The sequence below is a fragment of the Pongo pygmaeus genome, chromosome 14, assembly GCF_028885625.2.
Source record: "Pongo pygmaeus isolate AG05252 chromosome 14, NHGRI_mPonPyg2-v2.0_pri, whole genome shotgun sequence".
NCBI classification, from domain to species: Eukaryota; Metazoa; Chordata; class Mammalia; order Primates; family Hominidae; genus Pongo; species Pongo pygmaeus.
The window spans coordinates 82,466,629-82,488,682 of NC_072387.2; positions in this window are offsets into that span (position 1 = coordinate 82,466,629).

Here is a 22,054-nt window from a genome sequence, read left to right on the forward strand (position 1 = left end):
ATACCATCCAGTTTGTAATAGCAGTAGTGGAAAAAAATCACAGAACCATTTTATTAAGAATTTGGATAGACTGAATGGTATTATTATGTGAATTTTATTTTATTATTATTATTATTATTTTTTTGAGACTTGCTGTGTCACCCAGGCTAGAATGCAATGACACGATCTCAGCTTACTGCAACCTCCATCTCCCAGGTTCAAGGGATTCTTCCTGCCTCAAACTCCCAAGTGGCTGAGATTACAGGCACCTGCCACCAAGCCCAGCTAATTTTGTATTTTTAGTAGAGATGGGGTTTCGCCAGGCTGGTCTCAAACGCCTGACCTTGGGTGATTGGCCCGCCTTGGCTTCCCAAAATGCTGGGATTACAGATGTGAGCCACCATGCCTGGCCTATTATGTGAATTTTATATTTAAAAAAATTGAGTTTGCTTCTGTTTGATCTTATGGAACATGTCAATTTTATATTTTCCTTTAAATATGATGCTGTAGCTGGGTGTGGTGGTGCATGCCTGTAATTCAACCACTCCAGAGGCTGAAGTGGGAGGATCACCTGAGCCCAGGAGTTTGAGGCTGCAATGAGCTATGATAGTGTCACTGCACTTCAGTCTGAGTGACAGCGAGACCCCGTCTCTAAAAAAACACAAACAACAAAACAAAACCAAAAAATGATGCTGTAGTGACATTAGAGAGCAATTTTTAAAATATCTTACTGAACCCTGTGTATGTAGGTGTAAAGAATTTATTGGGGGTAATCCCAGCACTTTGGGAGGCCAAGGTGGGCAGATCACTTGAGCTCAGGAATCTGAGACCAGCTTGGGTAACATGGCGAAACTCTGTCTCTACAAAAAATACAAAAACTAGCCAGGCATGGTGGCATGTGCCTGTAGTCTCTGCTACTCGGGAGGCCGAGGTGGGAGAATCGCTTGAGCCCAGGAGGCAGAGGTTGCAGTGAGCCAAGATCATGCCACTGCACTCCAGCCTGGGCAACAAAGCAAGGCTCTGTCTTAAAAAAAAAACAAAAAACATATATATATATATATATATACACACACACACACATATATATACACATACATATATATATATGGGGAAATGTTTAAAATGATTTTTAAAAACTTTTCAATTTAGTTTCTAATAGGAAAACCTAAAATTCCACTTGTTTATTTCTTTGTAGAAGTAACTCTAAACATTGAAAATAAAAGCTATCTGGTGTTGAGACAGGAGACTTAATTTTTCTTAGATAATATTTGTCAATTTCTAAAATTCAGAAGCTCCTAGAGGATAGAGGTCTTATTGATTGTTTACTGTTATATGACCAGCTCTGTTTGTGGTATATACTCAATATATGTTTGACTATTATTATTATTTTATAAATAATATAATAGTAATATTTATTATTATCACAACATTCGTGACTCATGGGAGGAGGTAAAAATATCAACATTAACAGAAGTTCAGAAGAAGTCAATCCTGATCCTCCTGAATGACTTTGGAGATTAAAGATTTCAGTGGAGGAAGGAACTGCAGATGTGATGGAAATAGCAAAAGAACTGGAATTAGAAGTGGAGCCTGAAAATCTGACTGAATTGCTGAAATCTCATGATAAAACTTGAATGGATAAGGAATTTCTTCTTATGGATGAGCAAAGAAAGTGGTTTCTTGAGATGAAATCTACTCCTGGTGAATATGCTGTGAACATTCTTGAAATGACAACAAACGATTTAGAATATTACATAACCTTAGTTGATAAAGCAGCCAGAAGGGTTTGAGAGGATAGACTGCAACTTGGAAAGAAGTTGTTCTGTGGTTAATGCTATGAAACAGCATTGCATGCTACAGAGAAATCTTTCATGAAAGGAAGAGTCAATTGGTGCAGCAAACTTCATATGTGTCTTATTTTAATAAATTGCCACAGCCACCCCAACCTTAAGCAACCAGCACCCTGATCATTAAGCATTAAGGCAAGACCCTCCACCAGGAAAAATATTGTAACTTCCTGAAGATTAGATAATCATCAGCATTTCTTAGCAATAAAGTATTTTTAAATTAAGGTATGTATGTTGTTTTTTATAGACGTAATGCATTGCACACTTAATAGACTACAGTATAATGGAAACATAACTTTTATATGCACTGGGAAACCAAAAAGTTTCTGTGACTTGCTTTATTGCAATATTTGTTTTATTGCGGTTGTCTGGAACTAAACCTACAATATCTCTGAAGTATGCCTGCATATGCTTTTTAAAGATATGTTAGATTTAAAATAATCACTATATGTTCATTGCATATAAATAGAAGGTTTCTTGACAATATATTTATAAAGTAGCTGTATGTTTATACAAAATGTGCACAAATGATTATGTGAGCATCGGGTTCTCAGTGTCTTACTTCTCTAGGTGTTTGATGGTTTTCTGTTGATTGAAACCACCTATTTGAGCCCTTTTTAAAAATTATTTATTTATTTATTTTTTGATACAGCATCTCCCTTACTCTGTGACCCAGGCTGGAGTGCAGTGGTGTGATCACAGCTCACTGTAACCTTGAACTCTTGGGCTCAAGTGATCTTCCTACCTCAGTCTCCTGAGTAGCTGGGACTACCAGCATTTTCCACCGTGCCTGGCTTATTTTTAATTTTTAATATTTTTTTTTTGAGATGGAGTTTCACGCTTGTTACCAAGGCTGGAGTGCAATGGCATGATCTTGACTCACTGCACCCTCCACCTCCTGGGTTCAAGCGATTCTCCTGCCTCAGCCTCCCAAGTAGCTGGGATTACAGGCAAGCGCCACCATACCCGGCTAATTTTGTATTTTTAGTAGAGATAGGGTTTCACTATGTTGACCAGGCTGGTCTGGAACTCCTGACCTCAAGTGATCCACCCACCTCGGCCTCCTGAAGTGATGGGATTACAGGCATGAGTCACTATCCCTAGCCAATTTTTAAAATTTTTTTTTTGAGATGGGGCCTCTCTTTGTTGCCCAGGCTGGTCTTGAATGCCTGGCCTCAAGCAATCCTCCTACCTCAGCCTCCCAAAGTGTTGGGATTACAGGCATTAGCCACAATGTGCAGCCTATTTGGACAATGTTTGATTCAGAAATCACAGATCCAGATATGGGGGAGCACCTGTAATCCCAGCTACTTGGGAAGCAGAGATGGGAGGATTGCTTGAGCCTAGTAGTTCCAGACCAGCCTGGGTAACACAGTGAGACCCTGTTCCCCCCGCTCCACTACCCCCCACCAAAAAAAAAAAAACCCCACAGAAAGTCCTACTCACATTGTGACTTACTCTTACTTCCTGCGTGAATGACCAAGTTATAGGAGAATGCAGCTGAATCATTTGACCTATTGATGAGATAGATTCATTTCAGGACCAGGTTGAGGCTCTTGGTCCCCCAGCCAGCCTCACATTATATATTTCACAAATGCCAATGTGCTCAGATAAGACTCTTTTCTTTTTCTTTGAGATGGAGTCTTGCTCTGTCACCCAGGCTGGAGTGCAATGGCGTGGTCTCGGCTCACTGCGACCTCCACCTCCTGGGTTCAAGCGATTCTCCTGCCTCAGCCTCCCATGTAGCTGGGATTACAGGCATGAGCCACCATGCCTGGCTAATTTTTGTATTTTTAGTAGAGACAGGGTTTCACCATGTTGGCCAGGCTGGTCTCAAACTCCTGACCTCATGACCCGCCTGCCTTGGCTTCCCAAAGTGGTGGGATTACAGGGTGAGCCACCGTGCCTGGCTTTAAATAAGACTTTATGAAACAGCAACCAGTTTCATTTGAGCGGCCTTACCATTTGAAAATAAATGATGCCAAATTTAACCAGATGGTGAGTATGGAATTACTTTATATAAACTGAACTTGATGCCAATAGTTTTACATATATCGAACAACTAATTAATTTTAAAATGTTCCAAAAAGTAGCATACAAAACTGTACCTATTTGGCATTAGTAATGTAAAATAAAGACATTAAAAATGATCAATTTTGTAGTCTTTCCTTTTTTCCTATTTAAAGAAGAATGTGGCCGGGCATGGTGGCTCACACCTGTAATTCCAGCACTTTGGGAGGCTGAGGCGGGTGGATCACTTGAGGTCAGGAGTTCGAGACCAGCCTGGGTAACCTGAAGAAACCCCGTCTCTACCAAAATTATAAAATACTAGCCGGGTGTGGTGGCACGTGCCTGTAATCCCAGCTACTTGGGAGGCTAAGGCAGGAGAATCACTTGAACTCTGGAAAAAAAAAAAAAAAGAAACTCCCAAATTGCTTGAACCTGGGAGGCGGATGATCGAGTAAGCGGAGATCACGCCACTGCACTCCAGCCTGGGCAACAGAGCGAGACTCAGTCTCAAAAAAAAAAAAAAAAAGAATGTGATCCTGGTTGGTACAACTTTAGTTTCTGCTTTCCAACTGCTTCAGTTTTCTTCATGCAATTATTTTTTCATTTTTCATGTAAAGAATAACTAAAAATATTCTCTTTGTAAAAATTTAACTTATAAAAAATATATGACACCTATGGAATTGCCTCCTAAAATTCACTCTCTGCCCTGTACCTCAAATGCCACTTTCCTCACCAGAAGTAACCACTGATAATACTTTGTTCTACATTCTTGATCTATTTTCTATTTTCTCTCTGTGTAAGTACAAACAATTCTATCTTTTGAATTTCATATATGGGATTATATCACACATATTTTTCTATAACTTAATGCTTTCACTTGTTTTTTTCCATAACAGTGTACAAAAATCCAGCAATTTTTTTTTTTTTGAGACAGGGTCTCTTACTATTTGTTGCCCAGACTGGAGTGCAGTGGCATGACCTTGGCTCACTGCAGCCTCAACCTCCCCAGCTCGAGCAATCCTCCTGCCTTAGCCTAGCAAGTAGCTGGGACTACAGGCATGCACCACTACACTCATGTCTTTTTTGTAGACATGGGGTCTTTCTTTGCTGCCCAGGCTGCAGCTCATTCATTTTAAATGCTGCAAATTAAGTAATCAATAAAATACTATCTACTGCACTTTTTTTTGGTTTTATCATATCTCTATTAATAAATCATTTAGAAACTCCTCCAAGATTTCAGCTACAAAATATGTTATCATGAACTTTCTTATACATGTTTCTTCAAGTGCTTTCTTTTCTTCTAGTGAATTTCCTTAGAAGACTCGTTCTGCGTATTTGGGGTCTTGGGTATTGACTGCAAAGATTGAAATATGAAATGTGGAGGTGCTACTTTTGACTTTTCCAAAGTTTTCCAGCTGAATCTAGGGTTAGGAGTAAACTTTTCTCTTCTCTGAGATTCCCCATGAACTTGAGGGGAAGGAGAGAACATGGTAATGGCAAGAAACTTGGAGATCCACGTGTTGACTAGCTCTCATTTCTCAAATAAACAAACAAAAATCTTGCTTGACATGATATTCTTTTATAGCTATGGTTTCTTCCTTTTCTTCACATTGCAGTCAAGCTTTGCTAAAGAGAAATTGCTAAGTGCTCACTTCCCATTCAGTTCTCCACCCGCTGCTATGTGGGCCATACCCCACCACAGCCTCCACTTCTGAAATTGCTCCTTCAAGGCCTTCTGCTTACCACATTCTTTGGATGCATTTCAGGCCCTTCATCACCTGGCCTCTAGGCACCACTCAACACTCTTGATCACTTCCTGCCGGAGCTCTCACCTCGTTTAGTTTCAGTGACACTACTGTATCAGTTAGCTCTCGTTTGGACGAAAGTAACAGAAAACTCGACCCAAATTGGTTTAAACAATAAGAAACTTCATAGATTCATGTAAATGGAAATCTAGAGGTACAGCAAGTATCAGGCTTGGCTCCAGCTCCAGATGTCTGGGATTCTCCAGTTTTGGCTTTCTTCCTTGGTATGGCTTTCTTCTCTGATTGGCAGGGAGAGAGAGCTGCAGCAAGCCTAGGCTTCGTATTTATCTAGGATGACATCTGAAGAAGGAAAAGTATAATTGCTAAGAGTTCTTCCAAGAGAGTAATGAAGAATTTGTCTGAATCCCCGTCAAACTTTCCTTGAATCTCACGAGGTCACCAGCAACTTGCAGTCACCAGCAAACGGGGTGGGATTATTTTTAGACAAATCAGGTCACCTCTTGGAACTAGAGACTTTCAACTTCCTTACAGGCCCATGGACTTCATGTGGGTAGGAATTATGTGAAGGAGTGCAGGGAATTGACACTTGTTAGGAAACCAACAGTGTCCACCACAGCATTCTTCTGATTTTTTTTTTCATCTCTGGTTGCTCTTCTTGGTCCCCTACTGGCTTCCTCTTCCTCTGCTTAGCCCTTCCGTGTGGATAGGCCCCCGAGTACCACTCTTGCTTTCTTCTCTTCCCGTTGTTCATGTTATTCCAGGGACGGTTTATTCACTCTCAAGGCTGTGTATGCCGATGACTCCCAAATATATAACCCCAGTCTATAGGGTTTTTCTAAACAGCAGACTCTTTCATCCAATCACATATTGAACATCTCCACTGGATTATCCCATATGCATCTCAAACTCATCATGTCCCAAAGTAAATTCATCAATATGGCCTGAAGACCAGCAGCACATCCTTCTATATTCCCAATCTCAGTGGATGGCATCATCAAACACGATTCCCTAGGTCATTGTAGACCTCTTTTCTTCTCTGACATGGAAGCAGTCACAAAGCCATGTGGATCTAGCCACTAAAATTTAGCTTAAGGCTACAGTCCATGAGAAATCTTTTCTGTATTATGCTCTCCCCGCAATTCAGGATGTGTTATATGATGTTATTGAGAGGTGACAGCGTGCTGGCAGTGCTCACAGCCCTCGCTCGCTCTCGGCACCTCCTCTGCCTGGGATACCACTTTGGCGGCACTTGAGGAGGCCTTCAGCCCACCGCTGCACTGTGGGAGCCCCTTTCTGGGCTGGCCAAGGCCGGAGCCCACTCCCTCAGCTTGCAGGGAGGTGTGGAGGGAGAGGCGCGAGCGGGAACTGGGGTTGCCTGCGTTTGCTTGCGGGCCAGCTGGAGTTCCGGGTGGGCGTGAGCTTGGCAGGCCCCGCACTCGGAGCAGCGGGCTGGCCCTGCCGGCCCCGGGCAATGAGGGACTTAGCACCCGGACCAGCGGCTGCGGAGGGTATACTGGGTTCCCCAGCAGTGCCAGCCCACCGGCGCTGCGCTCGATTTCTCGCTGGGCCTTAGCTGCCTTCCTGCGGGGCAGGCCTCGGGACTGCAGCCTGCCATGCCTGAGCCTTCCCCCGCCTCCGTGGTTTCCTGTGCAGCCTGAGCCTCCCCCACGAGCGCTGCACCCTGCTCCATGGCGCCCAGTCCCATCAACCACCCAAGGGTTGAGGAGTGCGAGCGCACGGCTCGGGACTGGCAGGCAGCTCCACCTGCAGCCCCGGTGCGGAATCCACTAGGTGAAGCCAGCTGGGCTCCTGAGTCTGCTGAGGACGTGGAGAGTCTTTATATCTAGCTCAGGGATTGTAAACACACCAATTGGCACTCTGTATCTAGCTCAAGGTTTGTAAACACACCAGTCAGCACCCTGTGTTTAGCTCAAGGTTTGTGAATGCACCAACGGACACTCTGTAGCTAGCTGCTCTGGTGGGGCCTTGGAGAACCTTTATGTCTAGCTCAGGGATTGTAAACACACCAATCAGCACCCTGTGTTTAGCTCAGGGTTTGTGAACGCACCAACCGACACTCTGTAGCTAGCTGCTCTGGTGGGGCCTTGGAGAACCTTTATGTCTAGCTCAGGGATTGTAAATACACCAATCGGCACTCTGCATCTAGCTCAAGGTTTGTAAACACACCAGTCAGCACCCTGTGTTTAGCTCAGGGTTTGTGAATGCACCAATCGACACTCTGTAGCTAGCTGCTCTGGTGGGGCCTTGGGGAACCTTTATGTCTAGCTCAGGGATTGTAAACACACCAATCGGCACTCTGTATCTAGCTCAAGGTTTGTAAACACACCAATCAGCACCCTGTGTTTAGCTCAAGGTTTGTGAGTGCACCAATCGATACTCTGTATCTAGCTGCTCTGGTGGGGCCTTAGAGAACCTGTGTGTTGAAACTCTGTAACTAATCTGATGGGGACACGGAGAACCTTTGTATCTAGCTCAGGGATTGTAAACGCACCAATCAGCGCCCTGTCAAAACAGGCCACTTGGCTCTACCAATCAGCAGGATGTGGGTGGGGCCAGATAAGAGAATAAAAGCAGGCTGCCCGAGCCAGCATTGGCAACCTGCTCAGGTCCCCTTCCATTGCTGTGGAGGCTTTGTTCTTTTGCTCTTTGCAATAAATCTTGCTACTGCTCACTCTTTGGGTCCAAGCTGCTTTTATGAGCTATAACACTCACCGCGAAGATCTGCAGCTTCACTCCTGAGCCAGCGAGACTACGAACCCACCAGAAGGAAGAAACTCCAAACACATCCGAACATCAGAAGGAACAAACTTCAGACGCGCCACCTTAAGAGCTGTAACACTCACCGTGAGGGTCCGCGGCTTCATTCTTGAAGTCAGTGAGACCAAGAACCCACCAATTCCAGACACATTATGATACTTCGTATATACCTCTATAAGAGCACTTCTTTTTTATGTTTTTTAATTTGTTTTGTAGAGATGGGGTCTTGCCATGTTTCTCAGGCTGTTATCAAACTTCTGGGCTCAAAGAGATCTGCTCACCTCTGCCTCCCAAAGTGCTGGGATTACAGGCATAAGCCACCACACAGGGCCTATAAGAGCACTACTATTGTTCACTATTTTCTTGATTGTAGGAATTTCATCTTACTATTTTTTTTTTTTTAAATTCCTTTTCTGGCTGGGTGCAGTGGCTCATGCCTGTAATCCCAGCACTTTGGGAGGCTGAGGCAGGCAGATCACTTGAGGTCAGGAGTCTGAGATCAGTCTGCAACATGGTGAAACCCCGTCTCTACTAAAAATACAAAAATTAGCTGGGTGCGGTGGCACGCACCTTTGGTCCCAGCTACTCAGAAGGCTGAGGCAGGAGATTGTTTGAACTGTGGAGGCAGAGGTTGCAGTGAGCCGAGATTGTGCCACTGCACTCCAGCCTAGGCGACAGAGTGAGACTCCATCTCAAAAAAAAAAAAAAAAAAAAAAAAAAAAAAAAATTCCCCTTCCCAGCAGAGTACCCTGGATGTGGTAGGTGTTCCAGAAATGTTAGATGATTATTATGACTTTAGTTATTATTATTATTATTTTTAGAGACAGGGTCTCACTGTCGCTCAGGCTGGAGTGCAGTGGTGGGATCATAGGCCACTACAACTTCAAACTTCTGGACTCAAGCAGTCCTCCCGCCTCAGCCTCTCAAGTAGCTAGGACTATAGGTGCTCGTCACCACGCCCAGACAATTTTTAATTTTTTGTAGAGACAGGGTCTTACTACGTTGCCTGGGCTGCTCTCAAACTCCTGGGCTCAAGCAATCCTCCCACCTTGGCCTCCCAAAACGTTGGAATTATGGTGTGAGCCACCACACCCAGCTGACCTTAGTCTGTAAATACTTATTAAGCCACTTTTATTTCCAGACATTCTTTCAATCTCTGACTGTCTGATGCTCTTCCTTGACAGATTTGGTTCTGCGGTTGGGATGGGTGGAGTCAGTGGGAAAATGCCAGAAACTGTGTCCTAAGGCAGTGAGTGCCAGGTCAGGGCCAGTGTAAACAATATAAAAGCAGGTCAGAGATCCAAATAGGATTGGATGAATCTAGGAAGCTAAGGCATGAAGCCAACTGGGTTGGTGTCTGTGTTTTTGAAGAGGCTGGTGGGAAGGAAATCTTAGACTTAATCTCAGGTCCATGAGAGACATCTGTGGCAGTTTTTTATTAACTTTAAGATGCTCACAGTGTCATAGTCCCTGGGATACAAAGATGAATAGGAGCTCATGGTTTTGTGGGAAAACAGATAGGTTAAAAAAAAAAAAAAAACAACTTACACTTCGATGTAAGAAGAGATATAATAAAGCAAACGTATACAACATTTGCCTGGAAGAAATTGTGATGACTTTGGAAAAATTCTGGTTATGGAAGTTTTTGTTTGTTTTTTAAAAGAGAACACCTCGAATTTGGCATTTTAGCTCCTTAGATGTCCTCAGGACAAATAACGCCCTTTGATACATAGAAAAAAGTTGGATGGTTCTATTATTCCAAAAGGATCCACATCACAATTTTTTTCTAGGGCTCATAGGGCCTGCTACTCTGCTACTCTGTGGAAATCTTTTCAGTATCTTTATACTAAAGCTTTAAATATGAAAGTTTGTTTTTGAGGGTGGTTTTCATGCAGAGAAAAGATTATTCAGAGTTTACTTCAGATATATGAAAATTAATATCTAATATATTAAAATTAAATTTATAAACTATACATTTAAATTATTAATTATAAGTACCTGTTTTTTCCTTAAGCTTAGTTTAACTTCAGTAATCATTTCATTAAATAAGCATTCTGTCCCTATCTTTGTCTCATTTCCTCCTGTAAATCCCATAATGTAAATATTTGCTCACTTACTGCTGTCTTGTAAGTTCCATAGGCTGACTTCACTGTTTGTCATTCTTTTTTCTTTTTTTTCCCTCTCCTACTGGGTAATTTCAAATGATGTATCTTCAAGTGCAGAGATTTTTTCTTCTGCTTGATCTAGTCTGCTGTTGAAGTTTTCCTATATTTGTTCATTGAATTCTTTAGCTCCAAGATTTCTGTTTGGTTCTTTTTATAATAATATCTCTCTCTTTGTTAAATTCCTCATTCAGATTATGAGTTGTTTTCCTGGTTTTGTTGAATTATCTGTCTGTATTCTCTTGTATCTTGCTGAATTTCCTTAAGATCATTATTTTGAATTTCTTTTCAAGCACTTCATAAATTTCTTTTACTTTGGGGTCAATTACTGTAGAGTTTTTGTGTTCCTTTGGTGGTATCATATTTCCTTGCTTTTTCACGTTTCTTGTGTCCTGTTTTGATGTCCATGCATTGGTGGAAGGATCACATCTTCCAAATGTTACAGAGTGGCTTTCATAGAGAAAGACTTTCATCTGCAGATGGGTCACAGTGCACTGGTTAGGAAGGGTGCGGTGGCTCTGGCTTCAAGTAGATGCAGTGGTGTAGATGAGATGGTGAAGGTCAGATGTTTCCTTCTACTCTTTTTTTTTTTTTTTTTTGAGACGGAGTCTCACTCTGTTGCTCAGGCTGGAGTGCAGTGGTGCGATCTTGGCTCACTGCAACCTCTGCTTCCCATGTTCAAGCGATTCTCCTCTCTCAGCCTCCCGAGTAGCTGGGACTGCAGAAGTGTGCCACTATGCCTGGCTAATTTTTGTATTTTTAATAGAGACAGGGTTTTACTATGTTGGCCAGGCTGGTCTCAAACTCCTGACCTCAGGTGATCTGCCCGCCTTGGCCTCGCAAAGTGTTGGGATTACAGGCGTAAGCCATGGCGCCCGGCCTTTCCTTCCATTCTTTTTGTGGCTATCCTGAGTTTCTGTGCTCTACAGGGTTTCTGCCACTCCTTTGATATACTCTGGTACTCTCCTTTAGTTATTTTCATCAAAATATAGTTACTTATTTGTTGTTTTGTTTTGGCTTTGCTATGGGAATAAGCACTAATGGCTTCTGGTTGGCCACCTTGCTAATGTAACTTTCTAAATCTTATTCTACTAAAAGACTAGCAAATTTTATATCACTTTATTTTATTATTATTATTTTTTGAGACGGAGTTTCACTCTTGTCGCCCAGGCTGGAGTGCAGTGGCACGATCTCAGGTTGCTGCAACCTCTGCCTCCCAGGTTCAAGTGATTCTCCTGCCTCAGCCTCCTGAGTAGCTGGGATTACAGGTGCCCGCCACTATGCCCAGCTAATTTTTCTATTTTTGGTAGAGATGGGGTTTCATCATGTTGGCCAGGCTGGTCTTGAACTCCTGACCTCAGGTGATCCACCCACCTTGGCTTCCCAAAATGCTGGGATTACAGGCGTGAGCCACCGTGCCTGGCCTTATATAACTTTTATAGAAATTTAAATGATGCTTGTTAAATGAAGACTTTTAAACATTTAAAACTGCATTTATAATTTAATATTTGGGCTGGGCACGGTGGCTCATGTCTGTAATCCTAACAATTTGGGAGGCTGAGGTGGGCAGATCACTTGAGGTCAGGAGTTCATGATCAGCCTGGCCAACATGATGAAACCCCATCTCTACTAAAATACAAAAATTAGTCAGGCATGATGGCGGGTGCCTGTAATCCCAGCTACTCTGGAGGCTGAGATTGGAGAATCGCTTGAACCCAGGAGATGGTGTTTGCAGTGAGCTGAGGTCATGCCACTGCACTCCAGCCTGTGCGGCTGATTGAGACTCCATCTCAAAAAACAAAACAACAACAACAAAAACAAAAACAAAAATAATTTAATATTTGTGATTTTCCTATTAAATGCTACAGTTGCATGATTTATTTATTTATTTATTTAGAGACAGGATCTCACTCTGTGCCCAGGCTGGAGGGCAGTGGCACAAACATGGCTCACTGCAGCCTCAGCCTCTCCAGGCTCAGGTGATCCCACCTCAGCCTCCCAAGTAGCTGGAACTACAGGCACACAGGAACATGTCTGGTAATTTTTGCATTTTTAGTAGAGATGGGTTTTGCCATGTTGCCCAGGCTGGTCTTGAACTTCTGGGCTCAAGCGATCGGCCCACCTCGGCCTCCCAAATTGCTGCGATTACAGGAATGAGCCACTGTGCTTGGTCGTTTCTCTACATAATTGGAAACTTTTTTAGGGCTGGAAGGTGCTTATGCTCTGTGGACAAGATTATATCTCAAAATATTTTTTCCTCTACAGTCATAGCTGCATGTGTGTGGCTAAATGCACTCTTGAAGACTCTGAGACTCTGTGATCCTATTTGTAGTAGGAGTGGTTTCAGATTCCTAAACTCTGATTTCAAGAGCTGTTTCCTAATTCTTCCATCTACTCCACCTGCTTTCAGCACTTGATTGAATTTTGCATGTTTTTGACTCTTAAGACACTTAAATGTCTGCACTCTATTGGAGCTAAAGACAATTGTACTCGAGAGGTATTTGCATTCTTTTTATATTCTTGCTTTCTGTTAGGACCACAACCCTCCCAATAATCTAAGGTCATCTCATCAAACTCTGGCTACCCTTCAAGACTTTGTCTTAATAAAGTCACAATTTCAAAGGCCATTCTAACGATTTAAACTAGATAGGTTCTTCTGTGTTTCCTGGTCATCTCTCTAAGCCCCTGGCTGGCTCTTTCTTATTTTTTAGGTCTCAGCTTGAATGTCTTATCCTCACAGAGCTCTTCTCTGATTGTCCTTTGATAAGGATGGGATCTTTTATTATTTCATATCATGGCACTGGTTAAACAATGTTCTTCACACTACATAAAGTAATTTGGGGATTATTTTGTCTACTTGTTAGTTATCTGTTTCTCCCACTAGAATGCAAGCTCCATGAGAACAAAGACTAGTCTTTTTAAAAATTTATTTTGAAATAACTTCAGGGTCATAAGAAATTGAAATGATAGGCCGGGCGTGGTGGCTCACGCCTGTAATCCCAGCACTTTGAGAGGCTGAGGCGGGTGGATCAACTGAGGTCAGGAGTTCAAGACCAGCCTAGCCAACATGGTGAAACGCCATCTGTACTAAAAATACAAAAAATTAGCTGGGCATGGTGGCGGGTACCTGTAATCCCAGCTACTCAGGAGGCTGAGGCAGAAGAATTGCTTGAACCCAGGAGGCAGAGGTAGCAGTGACCTGAGATCGTGCCATTGCACTCCAGCATGGGCGACAAAAGCAAAACTCCATCTCAAAAAAAAAAAAAAAAAAAAAAGAAATTGAAATGATAATATAAATACCTCCATGTACCCTTTATCTAGTTTCTCAAAAGAATTACACTTTTATATAACTATTGTACATTATGAAAATTCAGAAACTGACATTGATATAATACTATTGTTTAGACTTATAGGACCTTTCTGATGTTTCACCAGTTTACATACACTTGTCTGTATGTGTGAGTGTGTGTGTGTGTGCACATATGTGTAGTTCTATGAACTTGTACCCCTTGTACAGGTTCATGTATCCACCACAATTGGGACATAGAACTGTTCCATCTCTGCAAAGACACTCCTCTTGCTGCCTCTTCATAAGCACTAGTTTGTCTTGTTCACTTTTGTCCCCTCAGTGCCCTGCTTAGTGCCAGGTACATTATAGGCACCAAATAAATATTTGTTGAATGTACCAGTATGTAGCCAAATATTCCTGGGGGAATTTGCCTAATTTGTTTGGATAAAGGAGTATTAATCTGTTATTGGACTTTGGTTACTAAGAGGCTGTTTGAGGAGAAAAATGTCATCAAACCCCATCTCGTTATGACTAATTTGCAAAGAACACAAAAAATCCTCAGCTACCAAATCTCACTGAGTTGTTGCAACACTAATGAATCCAAATCTTATAATCCAGCCTTTGCCAATGTGGAAAGGCTAAAAATCTTGAGAGGAGGGCAAAATAGATACTATATATATGTGTGTGTGTACGTGTGTGTGTATGTGTGTGTGTAAATATATATATATTATATATATATGTTTTTTCCTCCAAATATTTAATGTGAAATATCATTTCAACATACTCTGGAATCCGAACTAGCAAACGAAGGCAGCCTGACCAAGAATGCTGTGCTCCTGTGCCGCCAGGCCTCCTTCCTCCTGGTTCCGATTACTAATACTGTCCCAAAGTAAACAGAAACTTGACCCTCCATTAACTTGCTGTAGACTGCCTACAATAACATTTCCCCTAATGGTACTAGGGGGAAATCGACGACTCCCGAAAGATATTTGCACATTGCTGGAGTTTCTTGACCTTAAGATATCTTTTTGGAAGCATTTAAAGAACTAAAGAAAGAAACTGCCCTTTAAGTAGACCTTGTGACAGAAGTAGGTGGGAAAATAATGACACTGCATACCAAACCTTACCTTTGCACAGGATAACTCCCTGACGAATGCTATGGCAAACATGCTGTGAGAATACCATCATATTCATTCACCTCTTTTGTGATAAGAAAGGCTATGGATTTGATATCTTGAAAACCTTTGTTTTGCAGGGTTCGCTTTAGCAGCTCGCCTCTTACCGTGTATAGAGACTGAATTACTTTGGAATCTGTTTTCATTTAGTGACTTGAGGCAGAGCATTCAGTGTATTTTGTGTTAGAAACCACAGGTAGGACCTGTTTCTGTAAATGATTTATTTCCAGGGATCCGTTCCTTTAATTGATTTGATATTTACTTAAGAAAGTTCTTTCTTTGCTTGCCTTGTCGTCCCCCACTGAGAGCTTTTGTAAAGTACGTGGCTGTCATAAATAGGCTTCTTCCTTCCCAGCCCAGTCATGTCTCTGAGGTTTACATGTCTTTCTTTTATTCTTTTTTTTTTTTTTTGAGATGGAAATCTTGTTCTGTCGTCCAGGCTGGAGTGCAGTGGTGCGATCTCGGCTCATTGCAACCTCTGCCTCTTGGGTTCAAGCAATTCTCCTACCTCAGCCTCTTGAGTAGCTGGGATTACAGGTGTGCACCACCAAGCCTGGCTAATTTTTGTATTTTTAGTGGAGACGGGCTTCATTCACCATGTTGCCCAGGCTGGTCTCAGACTCCTGATCTTGAGTGATCCACCTGCCTTGGCCTCCCAAAGTACTAGGATTGCAGGCGTGAGCCACAGCACCTGGCCTACACGTCTTTAAATGGAATCTGGGCACCATTTCATAAGGATTTTTCTTTATGTTCTATTTTTGGGTAATAACCTGTGGCTTGGGAAGGCTTTAACCCGTACTCAGTCAGCTCTTTAACCCCCCCCCCCCCGTAGTAATCATAACAATAACAACAATCATCATAATTACTAATATGGACTATTAGTATATTCTTGATCTTTTTTTATTCTTTTTCTTTCTTTCTTTTTTTTTTTTAAATGAGACAGTATCTCACTATGTTGCCTAGGCTGGTCTTGAACTCATGGGCTCAATCGATCCTCCTGCCTTGGCCTCCCAAAGTGCTGGGATTATAGGCATGAGCCACTGTACGTGGCCTTTTTTTTTTTGGAGATGGAGTTTTGCTCTTGTTGCTCAGGTTGGAATGCAATGGTGCAATCTTGGCTCACTGTAACCTCTGCCTCCCAGGTTCAAGCTATTCTCCTGTCTCAGCCTCCCAAGTAGCTGGGATTACAGGCACATGCCACTACGCCCGGCTAATTTTTGTATTTTTAGTAGAGACAGAGTTTCATCATATTGGTCAGGCTGGTTTTGATCTCCTGACCTCAGGTGATCCACCCGCCTTGGCTTCCCAATGTGCTGGGATTACAGGCATGAGCCACTGTGCCTGGCCTTTTTTTCTTTTTTAAAATAGAGACGGGGTCTTACTATGTTTGACAGGCTGGTCTTGAACTCCTGGCCTCAAGCAATCCTTCCGCCTTCGCCTCCCAAAATGTTGGGAACACAGGCATGAGCCACTGTGCCTGGCAGTATTCTCTTATATGAATTTTAAGTAAAGGCATCTTTAGGGATTTTTGCAAGTTTTGTTGATTGTAAAATCCAATCTAAATAAAAACTGTGTGATTGCTGTGAAAACTCAGCTTTGGGACAAGCCATGTGCCTGACCTCCCAACTATATTGCCTGCTTTAAACCATTCTGAAATGGCTGCTGGATATAAAATCTGTGGCAGAAAGTCTTTTAGCTGGGAGGTTGTAAACCCAGAGTGCCTCAGTCTCTCCCATCTTTAAGTAACAGGGATTCCAAGATCTTAAAGTGATTCGTGTGTGTTTAGTCTCAGTTCACACTCTGGCAGTAAGGCCGGGACAGTGCATGCTCTCTGAGTTGGAATTTTCAGCTCCATGGAGGACTCCAGTCCCAGGGACGAGAGTCTGGAGGGGGGAAGTCCCCATCCTGCACCTTGTCTCCCTTCCTCAACAGCAGCTGGAAGCTGTTCAGTCCTTTCACAACACCTTTTCTCTTCCTATAAATAGAAAAATGCTTCTTTTCTGTGAAACAATATTTAAGAAGCACCTTGGTTGTCTTAAGCTTATTTAAAAGGAAGAGTGGGTTTTGTATGGAGAAGAAAACCAAAGCCCAAGGTCGCCAGGCCAAAAGACAGCTAAGGAAGAAAACTGCCTCCCAAAGCTTCTAGCCATTTCTAGCCACTGACCTCCATTTGTATCCAGAGCTCTCGATGCAAACACCTCCAGCTCAGAACCCCTGGCTGTAGTCTGTGTTGACCCAGAGAACTGAAGGGAATCATTGATTTTCAGATTTGTTTAGGAAAAGCCACCATGCAGGGGAAACCCTGCTCAGCCTTCCAGGGAACTTCCAGAGCCAGGGACTGGGGTTGCATGACTTAGTCAATTAGATATGCTTTCCCAGGCTGCTGTTGTTTCATTTTGTTCTTATCGACATGAATATTTGTCCAAATGTTGCTTTCTGCTTTACCCTTGCCTCTGAGGAGGAAAGTATTGTTAATGGAGAGGGCAGACCAAGGGCAGAGAATTGCTCATTTTTCTGCATCATGGAAAATATAGGATGTGCAGGAAACAAATCCTTTCAACTGGCTTAATCCTTTCAGTGAGGCTCATTTCAATGAGCTCCATTGTATTCATTCCTTATTCGAGCATGATAAAAATAGAACACTTAGAGGACTATGTCTATAGAACCAGAGTGAAATGGAGAGTTGAGGCAATTGTCCGGATAATCCAAGCAAAAACAAATTGAAACAAAATGAAACTAACCACCGTAGAGAAAAAAGCAGCTTTAGGAGCTTGAATGATCCAGTCTAGTTCTCCACATTGTTCAAATTAACCTGCTCTGCATCTATATTTACTTTTTCTACATAGCCTGGGCTTAAGTTGTTGAAAAGATTTTCCCCCTAATATTATCTCAAGTATTACCTCAAAAAAAAAAAAAAAAAGCCTTTGCTTTAAAGTATTCCTCTCTGCCCTATTTCTCAGTCAGAAAGTAAATCTTATCATAGATTTATACATGTTTTTCTATCAGACAGCATTAGGAGTTTGGGGAGATTTCTTTTTCATCTGGCTCTGTGAATTCCCTTTAGCAGGGAGTTAAGGGCTAGAGATGGTTTATCTACACACTCACATGTTTTAAACCTGTTGCTTTCTGCTTGGCTAAGTGCCTGTCATGTGTGTTGGTTGCCAACACAACAGCTTGGCTCATTTAGAAAAGCAAGGAGCCCAATTTCCTCTGAGATAGCAGCTGGTAATATTCCACTGGATGCTAGTGAGACGCTATGCGACTCCGAGACGGTGTCTTGGCCAGGGTTCTCCTTAGCCTGGCTTCCCACATCGAGGGGCATGACTTGCCTCTCAGGTTAGACTCCCGACCTTGTTGTTTTGATGGCACTTCTCTCTCTGTCCCTTTTACTCGGACTCAAATCTTTTCATTCATTCACTCATCTCATTTTTCCCTCTGCCTCTTTCCTAACACAACCAGTCACCGAGTGCTGTGGATTCCTCTTTCCCAAAGTTTTCCTAATTTTAAGCTTTATTCATTTTTCCCCATTCCTTGAGTTTGAGGTCTTCTTTTCTTTTCTTTCTTTTTTTTTTTTTTTTGAGATGGAGTTTCGCTCTTGCTGCCCAGGCTGTAGTGCAATGGCGCGATCTCTGCTCACTGCAACCTCCGCCTCCTGGGTTCAAGCAATTCTCCTGCCTCAATCTCCTGAGTAGCTGGGATTACAGGCATGCGCCACTATGCCTGGCTAATTTTGTATTTTTAGTAGAGACAGGGTTTCTCCATGTTGGTCAGGCTGATCTTGAGCTCCCGACCTCAGGTGATCTACTCGCCTCAGCCTCCCAAAGTGCTGGGATTACAGGTGTGAGCCACCACACCTGGCCAGTCTTATCTTCTTATCCCTCCTAATAATCCCCTAGTATTTTTCAGTCTCACCTATTGCTAGTCCCTCCCATGTACATGCCAGAACAATCTTCCTTGAAACTGCATAATTGAATTGTATTAACATTTTCTTCCACAAACGTCTTCAATAACTCCTTGTCACCTAAAAGATTTTGCTGAGATTTCTCATCCAGGCATTGAAAGCTTTTGTCGGCTGGGCATGGTGGCTCATGCCTGTAATCCCACCACTTTGGGAGGCCAAAGCAGGAGGATCACTTGAGGTCAGGAGTTTGAGACCAGCCTGGCCAACATGGTGAAACCCCATCTCTACTAAAAATACAAAAATTAGCTGGGCATGGTGGCACATGCCTGTAATTCCAGCTACTTGGAAAGCTGAGGCAGGAGAATCGCTTGAACCCGGGAGGTGGAGGTTGCAGTGAGCCAAGATCATACCACTGCACTCCAGCTTGGGTGACAGAGTGGCGCTTCATCTCAAACAAACAAACAAACAAACAAACAGAAAAAAAAAAAAAAAGAAAGCTTTTGTCAATGTGGTTCTGATGACTTTCCAGCCTCTTGTGAACAGTCAGCTCTGGCAAGACAGGCCTATTATCCTCTTACATAAAATGCCCTTCCTCCTCTTGTTCACCCATCAAAATCCCCATCATTTTCCAAGGCTAGATTGGTCATCACCCTTCTTCTTCTTCTTTTTTTTTTTTGAGACAGAGTCTTGCTCTGTCGCCCAGGCTAGAGAGCAGTGGTGTGATCTTGGCTTACTGCAACCTCCGCCTCCTGGGTTCAAGCGATTCTCGTGCCTCAGTTTCTCGAGTAGCTGGGATTACAGGCACGTACCACCATGCCCAGCTAATTTTTGTATTTTTACTAGAGATGGGGTTTCACTATGTTGGCCAGGCTGGTCTCGAACTCCTGACCTCAAGTGATCCGCCTGCTTTGGCCTCTCAAAGTGCTGGGATTACCGTGCCACCATGCCCAGCTAATTTTTGTATTTTTACTAGAGATGGGGTTTCACTATGTTGGCCAGGCTGGTCTCGAACTCCTGACCTCAAGTGATCCGCCTGCTTTGGCCTCTCAAAGTGCTGGGATTACAGACGTGAGCCACCAGGCCCGGCTGACCCTTCTTCAAGACTTTTTTGACCATGTTGGAAGAAAGGGACCATTTTAAACTGGAATCACAGAATCTTGTGGTTAGAAGGCATCTTGCAGGATCCCAAGCCCAACTTTTCACCCTGCCGCTTACCCTTTGACCTCTGCTTTGACCTCTTCTTTTTTTTTTTTTTTAAGGTGTCCCTTATGAGTATATTTATGAGTTACACACACACATACCCACTCAACGCTGGATGGTAGAAACGTTGAGATGGGTAAGGATGGGAGGCACCCAGGCGCTGGCACAGGACAGGAGGTGGACCTGCACCTGGAAGAACAGGAAGTGCTTATTCTCTTAGAAGACAGTTTCAAAGTGCAGAAATTCCTTTTACAAAAAGCCTCTTCCTCCACGCTGTACCCCCTGATGAAGCCCAGCCCCCCTTGCACAGGCTGTCCATGAGATTGGGGCAGGACAAGGTTATGGGGAAGGCTGTAAGGCCAAAGCGCTGAAGGGCCCAGACCACAAGGGCCTGGTCATAGTGGTTGCTGGGTGCCAGGGGGTTGTCTCCTCAGTGGCCCAATGGTTTCCAAGTTGGAAAACACACATAGTAACTCACTGCATTTTTAGACAGCTATTATTGATAAGAATTTCTTTCCTTCTCTGGCCCCAACCCATTCCTTCGTTTTCTCTCTCTCTCAGATAATTTCTGTCCCTTTGTTTTTGGTCTGTCCTCAGGAACAATACAAAAGAAATATCATCTTTCTATACCAAAGCTCCTCAAATATTTGATGTATACTATCATAGCTATCTTGACTAACCCACATACAACCCAGATTCTTAAATTACTTCTTATATTAACATGGTAAATTATTCTCTAACTTGACCATGTTAACTGGAAATACTCCAGGGTGTTAATAATTTTAAAATGTAGATTCCAGAAAAAGAATGACTTTCCTGATCTATAGTATTAATTCTAGAGAACTTGAGATATTTGTACCATTTATTAGGCTCACACACTGTAGAATTTATATAATTTTTTTTTTTTTGTCAAGGAGGAAGGAGGGAGAGTTTCCACAATTTCCTGTGTTTCTGTGGTTTTGCATGTAAACTAGATGATTAGTCCCTGATAAGCAGGGACTCTGAGCTGCAAATCTCTATGTCCTTCAAAGAAGACTCTGGACCTAGTAGGCCTGCCATCATTTGATTTTGAAAAATCAATCTCAGATAATGAACATTGCTGACTCTAGTGTTCACTTTTCTGCTCTTATGTTATTTGATTTCTTGGCAATGTTGACACTGTTGACCACTTTCTTCTTCTGGAAATGCTTCATTTGGTTTTCCTGAGAATCTACTCTCTACTTCTTAATCTGTTTTTGTGATTTTTCTTTAGTGTTGTTTTTCTTTGTGATTCATTCTAATGCTGGTTTTTTGTTTTTTTTTTTCACTCAACTCACTCCCTGGACATCCATTTCTATGCCTTCAAGAAAATCTAGTTACAAATGATATCTTTCTCTTGAGACCTAGACCAGTGTAGGCCTTCTCCACTTGAATGACCGAAGGCATTAAAATACACAATATGTTCAAAACCTTGAACTCATTACATTCATTTTGTTTTTTTTTCAGGATCATATTTTCTTCTGTATTCCTCACTACCCACTGAGGAATTCAAGCTGGAAATCTGGGCATCATCCTCACCCTCTGTCTCTACTTCCCACCATCCCTTTCAATTAATAATTATGGTCAATCAATTCTGCTTCCTAAACATTCTATGGGTATATTCACTTCTCTTCATCCTCATTGCTACTTCCCTATTCTGGATACCATCTTGGGCGTGGATTACTGTAATACTCCTACAATCAGATTTTAGAAGTTTGGGGATACTTAATAGCTAAATTCCTTTCATGGGGAAAAATACAGTAGGAAGAAGACAAGTGAAGAGATTTGAGAAATATTTAGGAGGTAGAATTGAATGAACTTAGTGCCGCATTGGACTTTGTGATGAGAATAGAGTGAGGAAGAGTGACAGTAATGGACAATGCTGACATTTCTGGCTCAAGGTGGTAGGTGTGTCTGTGTATGGAACTT